The sequence below is a fragment of the Triticum dicoccoides genome, chromosome 4B (genome assembly GCF_002162155.2).
Source record: "Triticum dicoccoides isolate Atlit2015 ecotype Zavitan chromosome 4B, WEW_v2.0, whole genome shotgun sequence".
NCBI classification, from domain to species: domain Eukaryota; kingdom Viridiplantae; phylum Streptophyta; class Magnoliopsida; order Poales; family Poaceae; genus Triticum; species Triticum dicoccoides.
In genome coordinates this window covers 37,346,469-37,354,383 of record NC_041387.1, presented here as the reverse complement: position 1 = coordinate 37,354,383, position 7,915 = coordinate 37,346,469, and the positions used below count along the sequence as shown (strand labels likewise).

At 38.0% G+C, this 7,915-nt stretch overlaps 1 long non-coding RNA gene across 1 annotated transcript; it reads right to left on the bottom strand.

Annotated features, from left to right (window-relative positions):
* Positions 1-5,199: 5,199 nt before the first annotated feature.
* Positions 5,200-5,917, bottom strand: LOC119293292. The gene is made up of 3 exons (XR_005143022.1): positions 5,871-5,917; positions 5,679-5,756; positions 5,200-5,244 (listed from the first exon to the last, which is right to left on the bottom strand). It is a non-coding gene; the product is annotated as an uncharacterized LOC119293292 (long non-coding RNA).
* Between the last annotated feature and the right edge of the window lie 1,998 nt (positions 5,918-7,915).

Genomic DNA, 7,915 nt, shown 5'->3' with positions numbered 1-7,915 from the left:
TTCGATATTTTGATAGTATGTATGTTGTGATTCCCTTAGTGGTGTCATGTGAACGTTGATTACATGACACTTCACCATATTTGGGCCTAAGGGAATGCATGTGGAGTAGTAATTAGATGATGGGTTGCGAGAGTGACAAAAGCTTAAACCCCAGTTTATGTGCTATTCCGTAAGGGACCGATTGGATCCAAAAGTTTAATGCTATGGTTAGAATTTATTCTTAATACTTTTTCCGTAGTTGCGGATGCTTGCGGGAGGGTTAATCATAAGTAGGAGGTTTGTTCAAGTAAGAACAACAGCTAAACACCGGTCCACCCACATATCAAATTATCAAAGTAGCGAATACAAATCGAACCAACATGATGAAAGTGACTAGATGAAATCCCCGTGTACCCTCAAGAACGCTTTGCTCACTATAAGAGACCGTTTTGGCATGTCCTTTGCCTCAAAAGGATTGGGCTACCTTGCTGCACTTTCGTGACTACTATCATTACATGCTCGGTACAAAATATCTTGCTATCAAACTACTCTGTTATAATTTCAGCACTTGCAGACATTACCTTGCTGAAAACTACTTGTCATTTCCTTCTGCTCCTCGTTGGGTTCGGCACTCTTACTTATCGAAAATAGCTACAATTGATCCCCTATACTTGTGGGTCATCAAGGCTATTTTCTGGCGCCGTTGCCGGGGAGTGAAGCGCTTTTGGTAAGTGGAATTTGGTAAAGAAACATTTATATAGTGTGCTAAAATTTATTGTCACTTGTTACTATGGAGAATAATCCTTTGAAGGGTTTGTTCGGGGTATCTTCACCTCAAACGGAACCACAATTAGCTACACCTCAACCTACTGCACCTACTGAAAATATTGAATATGAAATTCCTTCGGGTATGATAGAACAACTGATAGCTAATCCTTATGCAGGAGACGAAACCGAACATCCTGATATGCACTTGATATATGTGGAACAAATTTGTGGATTATTTAACCTTGCAGGTTTACCCGGAGATGAAGTTATGAAGAAGGTTTTCCCTTTATCTTTGAAGGGAAAATCATGGGCATGGTATAGGCCATGCTATGATATTGGAGCTTGGAACTGGAATCGATTGAAATTGGAGATTCACCAAAAAAAATATCCTATGCATCTAGTTCATCGTGATCGGCATTACATATATAATTTTTGGCCTCGTGAAGGAGAAAGTATCGCTCTAGCTTGGGGGAGGCTTAAGTCAATGTTATATTCATGCCCCAATCATGAGCTCTCAAGAGAAATTATTATTCAGAATTTTTATGCTCGGCTTTCTCGTGATGATCAATCCATGCTCAATACTTCTGTACTAGTTCTTTTATGAAGAAGACTATTGAATTCCCGTGGGATCTTTTGGAAAGAATTAAATGCAACTCTGAAGATTGGGAACTCGACGGAGGTAAATAGTCAGGTATTAAGCTTAAGTATGATTGTGTTAAATCTTTTATGAATACCGATGCTTTTCAAAAGTTTAGCACTAAATATGGACTTGACTCTGAGATAGTAGCCTCTTTTTGTGAATCATTTGATACTCATGTTGATCTCCCTAAAGAGAAGTGGTTTAGATATCACCCACCTATTAAAGAAGAAATTAAAGAACCGGCACTAGCTAAGGAAGAAACTATACTTTATAATGTTGATCCAGTTGTTCCTACTGGTTATATTGAGAAACCACCTTTCCCTGTTCGGATAAAGGAACATGCTAAAGTTTCAACTGCGGTCAACAAAAGTTATATTAGAACACCTAAACCATATGAAAAAATTAAAGTAGAACTAGTATTGTTATGGTTAAGGATCTCTTGGAAGAAAATGTAGACGGGCATGTTATTTACTTCTGTGAAGAAGCTGCTAGAATTGCCAAACCTGATAAAAAGGATAAACACAGACCTATTGTTGGCATGCCCATTGTCTCAGTTAAAATAGGGGATCATTGTTATCATGGTTTATGTGACATAGGTGCTAGCGTGAGTGCTATTCCTTACACCTTATACCAACAAATTATGAATGACATAGCACCCCCAGAGCTAGAGGACATAGATGTTACTATTAAACTTGTTAATAGAGACACTATATCACCAATTGGAATTGTTAGAGATGTTGAAGTCTTGTGTGGGAAAATAAAATACCCTACTGATTTTCTTGTTCTTGGTTCCCCACAAGATGACTTTTGTCCAATTATCTTTGGTAGACCTTTCTTGAACACCGTTAATGCTAGAATAGATTGTGAGAAACAACACAGTGTTAGTTTTGGTGATGAGTCTCATGAATTTAATTTCTCCAAGTTTAGCAGAAAGCTTCATGAAAAAGAATTGCCTAGTAAGGATGAAATAATTGGTCTTGCTTCTATTGTTGTGCCCCCTACTGATCCTTTAGAACAATATTTGCTAGACCATGAAAATGATTTACATATGCATGAAAGAAATGAAATAGATGATATTTTCTTTGAACAACGTCCTCTGCTTAAATACAATTTGCATGTTGAAACTCTAGGAGGTCCTCCTCCATCTAAAGGTGATCCTGTGTTTGAACTAAAACAATTGCCCGACACTTTGAAATATGCTTATCTTGATGAAAAGAAGATATATCATGTTATTATTAGTGCTAACCTTTCAGAACAGGAAGAAGAAAGATTATTGAAAGTTCTAAGAAAGCACCGAGCTGCTATTGGATATACTCTTGATGATTTAAAGGGCATTATTCCCACTCTATGTCAGCACAAGATAAATATGGAACCTGATGCTAAACCCGTTGTTGATCACCAACATCGGTTAAATCCAAAGATGAAAGAAGTGGTAAGAACGGAAATATTAAAACTTCTAGAAGCAGGTATAATCTATCCTATAGCTGATAGTAGATGGGTAAGTTCTGTTCATTGTGTCCCTAAGAAAGGAGGTATTACTTTTGTTCCTAATGATAAGAATGAACTTATTCCACAAAGAATTGTTACAGGCTATAGAATGGTAATTGATTTTAGAAAATTAAATAAAGCAACTAGAAAAGATCATTACCCTCTGCCTTTTATTGATCACATGCTAGAAAGATTATCTAAGCACACACATTTTTGCTTCCTTGATGGATACTCTGGTTTTTCGCAAATACATGTTTCTCAACCTGATCAAGAAAATACCACTTTCACTTGTCCCTTTGGAACTTATGCTTATAGATGTATGACTTTTGGTTTATGCAATGCACCTGCTACCTTTCAAAGATGTATGACTGCTATATTCTCTGACTTATGTGAAAAGATTGTTGAGGTTTTTATGGATGACTTCTCTGTCTATGGGAAGTCTTTTGATGATTGATTAAGCAATCTTGATCGAGTTTTGTAGAGATGTGAACAAACAAATCTTGTCTTGAATTGGGAGAAGTGCCACTTTATGGTTAATGAAGGTATTGTCTTGGATCATAAGATTTCTGAAAAGGGTATTGAAGTGGACAAAGCTAAGATTGATGCAATTGAGAAAATGCCATGTCCTAAGGATATCAAATGTATTCATAGTTTCCTAGGTCATGCTGGTTTCTATAGGAGATTTATCAAAGACTTTTCTAAAATTTCTAGGCCTCTTACAAACCTTTTGCAAAAGGATGTCCCTTTTGTTTTTGATGATGATTGTTTTGAAGCCTTTGAGACACTCAAGAAAGCTTTAATTTCTGCACCTATTGTTAAACCACCTGATTGGAACTTGCCTTTTGAAATTATGTGTGATGCTAGTGATTATGTTGTTGGTGCTATTCTAGGACAAAGAGTTGATAAGAAACTCAATGTTATTCGTTATGCTAGTAAAACTCTAGACAGTGCTCAAAAGAATTATGCTACTACTTAAAAAGTATTTCTAGCAGTGGTGTTTGCTTGTGATAAATTTAGATCTTACATTGTTGATTCAAAAGTAATTGTTCACACTAACCATGTTGCTATTAAATATCTTATGGAAAAGAAAGATGCTAAACCTAGACTTATTCGATTGGTTCTCTTGCTACAAGAATTTGATTTGCATATCACTGATAGGAAAGAAGCTGAGGACCCCATAGCTGATAACTTGTCTAGACTTGAAAATGTGCTTGATGACCCACCTATTGATGATAGTTTTCCTGATGAGCAGTTAGCTGCAATAAATGTTGCTCGTAATACTCCTTAGTATGCTGATTATGCTAATTACATTGTTGCTAAATATTTACCACCTAGCTTTACATATCAACAAAAGAAAATTTTCTTCTATGATTTTAGACACTACTTTTGGGATGACCCACATCTTTATAAAGAAGGAGTAGATGGTATTATTGGACTTTGTGTACCTGAGCATGAACAGGGACAAATCCTTCAAAAATGTCACTCCGAAGCATATGTAGGGCATCATGCTGGAGATAGAACTGCTCACAAGGTATTGCAATCTAGATTTTATTGGCCTACTCTCTTTAAGGATGCCCCTGAGTTCGTCTTATCTTGTGATGAATGCCAAAGAATAGGTAATATCAGTAAGCACCAAGAAATGCCTATGAATTATTCACTTGCTATTGAACCATTTGATGTTTGGGGATTTGATTACATGGGACCTTTTCCTTCCTCTAATGGGTATACACATATTTTGGTTGCTATTGATTATGTTACTAAATGGGTAGAAGCACAACAGTTATCTCTTGGCCACAAAATACTGTGTGGTTCAAGTGATATTGTGCATCAGAGGCGTCATAAGGGTCAACGAACTCCACAAATGCAAACCCTCGAGGCTCCCTGTGTATAACGATTACATTAGACAAAGTAGGATAAATGAAATTAATGGGATAACAGACAAAAAAGAGGGCATGAAGTATTCATAGAGTGTGTGGGCCTCTCATGTTACCATCACAGTTCAAATGCAGCATGCCCTGTGTGATTCTTGACGGAGCACAGTCAACAACTTACACACATTTCCCATCAAACATGAAGCAAGTGTTGCAAAACACAGCTATATGTCCAGGCCCTAGTATCCAAGTTTCTTGTACAAATTTCTTGTGTAATGACTAAGTACGGTGATCCTCATAAAGAGCATCTTCGTAAAATCATTCGCTTCAAGTTCCTCAATGTTTGAAAAGTCTGAAAAGTACTTGAAATGAACTTCGCTTCATTTAATCTTCTCATGGACTACCCAATACAACTCTCTTTATCTTCTCTTCACGAAACTAATTTTCTCAAACCAAATCTTTGTCTTCATAGAAGAACTTCTTCATTCGGACAAGACTCTATCTTGCCAAGCAAATGAATTGTTAGGAATATAAAAAAAACATTCTTCAACAAATCAAGGGATTGTACTTGCATCAAACCAATACTACCCTGGCAATTATTTCAGAAAAAGAAACTATCATAGGGCATGGATGAATACGCAAGACAAGATAATATAAGCATTTCCACACATGAGCAGACTGTAGTGACTAGAGCATTTTCATTGGGCCTCAACGTTAATGCACAAACATGGTTGCAACCGAAATCACACCAAATCAGAAAGATATGCTCATAACATCTCTTCATAAAAAAACTGGGATTACCAATCTTATGCAACAACAATGTAGATAAGCGTTCAAAGTCCTGTTTTTCTATATTTCATATTATCATGGGAAAACAAGGCCAAAAATTGTTTGCCAATTGCAGATAAATTATGCGAGTACATAAAACCTACCTGGTGTAATAATCCTTTGGCAGGTACACATCCCGAACAGGACCAAACCTTTCAAAAGGAACCCGTAGATCCTCCGGCCTGCCACAGATAAGAGAGCAAAACTAAGGTCAATACCTTGCGAACATGAAATATTCTTCTTTCGTGAAAAACCAAGTCATCCTGAAAGCTGTATCCATATCATAGTTTTTCTACCTGCAGCTCAGTGGGATGTTGCGGACCAAGAGGCTTCCTGAACCCTGCTCCCTCCGTCCTCCGTATCCCCTCCTTGGGGGAATTCTACCTCTGCCACCATATCCCCTCCTTGGGGGACTCCGGTATTGGGGATTGTACCTCCTCATTGCTTTGCCTGCAATAACATACATGACATGACATGTTACGGCCCTCTTTGATTTGAGGATTCCAAAAACACAGAGATGGTTATACAATGTAGGAGTTGGATGCTATGGCATGTAAAGTCATTAGATTGAAAACACTGAAGAAGGTATAATTTAATATTATAAGCTGTTTGGTCGCACCACAGGAATAATACATGAATTTTCTTGAAGGATTATTAGGTGTTTGTCATGGTTGTCATGAAGACAAAGCAAAATTCCCCGTGGACTTGCATGCAAGTTAGCACATAAGAAACTTTTCTACGGTTTTCAATGCCAAGAATCAAACAATCTCTGTGGCAAGTTCCAGACAATGCGGCGTCATCCAACCTATTGCCACATCTAGTACATTTGATTCGGCGTGATGACCCATGGACAGCGTAACATGAACAGCGTAGCGAGCCTCTCTTAAGCAAGATTCGATATTTCCAGCGGGCGATGAGAGACTTCAGGAGCCGAAACTAAAGACCGCGGGTTTGCCCCTGGAGGACCGACCAGCAAGGAACCCGCCGAATACGCCGGGGATCTAAGCCCGCGCCGCAGACCTAGGGTTTCCAGCGAAAGACCGCACACACGTAGGAACGGACGCTCTCGCGGGCACGCGGATACAGGGTGGAGGGAGGGAGGAGAGCGCGTTACCTGTCGGGGTGAGTCCGGTGATCGCCGGGGAGGTTCCGCCGCAGCCGCCGTCGCCGCGATTGTGTGAGGGGGAAGAGAGGGCGAGAGAGGTGGGGGTGGCAAGGACGCGATATATAGAAGGATGGGCTTGCTATCTTGTGGGCCTGTGTTGTAACCCTATTTGAGTTTCAGTCAGATTGGCTGGCCTTGTTCGAGAATTCTAAAAGCAAGGCCCAAAATCCCTGCCTCCAAGTCGACGTGCGTGCGCAGGCCCAATTCAAAAAGCAACCCTAAGGAAGGTTTCCTGCGATTACTTTCTTTCTATTTTTCATTGGTGGTTCCAGAGTTTAATTTTTCTTTTATACAATTTTTTTAAAAATTAGTTGGTTTAAAGAAGTGATTTTAAAAATCAGAAAAGTGTTTTGAAATTTCTGAATATGTTTCGAAAATGTGAACATTTTTTAAAATTGTGAATATTTTTAGATGCGTGCATTTTAAAAAGTTTGGGACATTTCAAAAACTGAATTGTTTTATAAAAAATAAAAATCTAAAAGAAAATAATCGAAAAAGAAAATAGAAAAGGAAAAAATATGGCTAAGTTCATATTAGTAGTGATAATCACAACACCTCTATTAAAATGCTTAAGGAAGTTATTTTCCAAAGGTTTTGAGTCCCTAGATATTTAATGACTGATGGTGGTTCACACTTTATTCATGGTGCTTTCCGTAAAATGCTTGCCAAGTATGATGTTAACCATAGAATTGCATCACCTTATCATCCTCAGTCTAGTGGTCAAGTTGAACTTAGCAATAGAGAAATAAAATTAATCTTGCAAAAGACTGTCAATAGGTCCAGGAAGAATTGGTCTAAGAAATTAGATGATGCACTTTGGGCTTATAGAACAGCATATAAAAATCCTATGGGTATGTCTCCTTATAAAATGGTTTATGGAAAAGCTTGTCATTTGCCTCTTGAATTAGAACATAAAGCATATTGGGCAATTAAGGAACTTAACTATGATTTCAAACTTGCCGGTGAAAAGAGGTTATTTGACATTAGCTCATTAGATGAATGGAGGACCCAAGCTTATGAAAATGCCAAGTTGTTTAAAGAAAAGGTTAAAAGATGGCATGATAAAAGAATCCAAAAGCGTGCGTTTAAAGTTGGAGAATATGTTCTTTTGTACAACTCTTGTTTCAGGTTCTTTGCAGGAAAACTCCTTTCAAAATGGGAAGGACCCTATGTTAT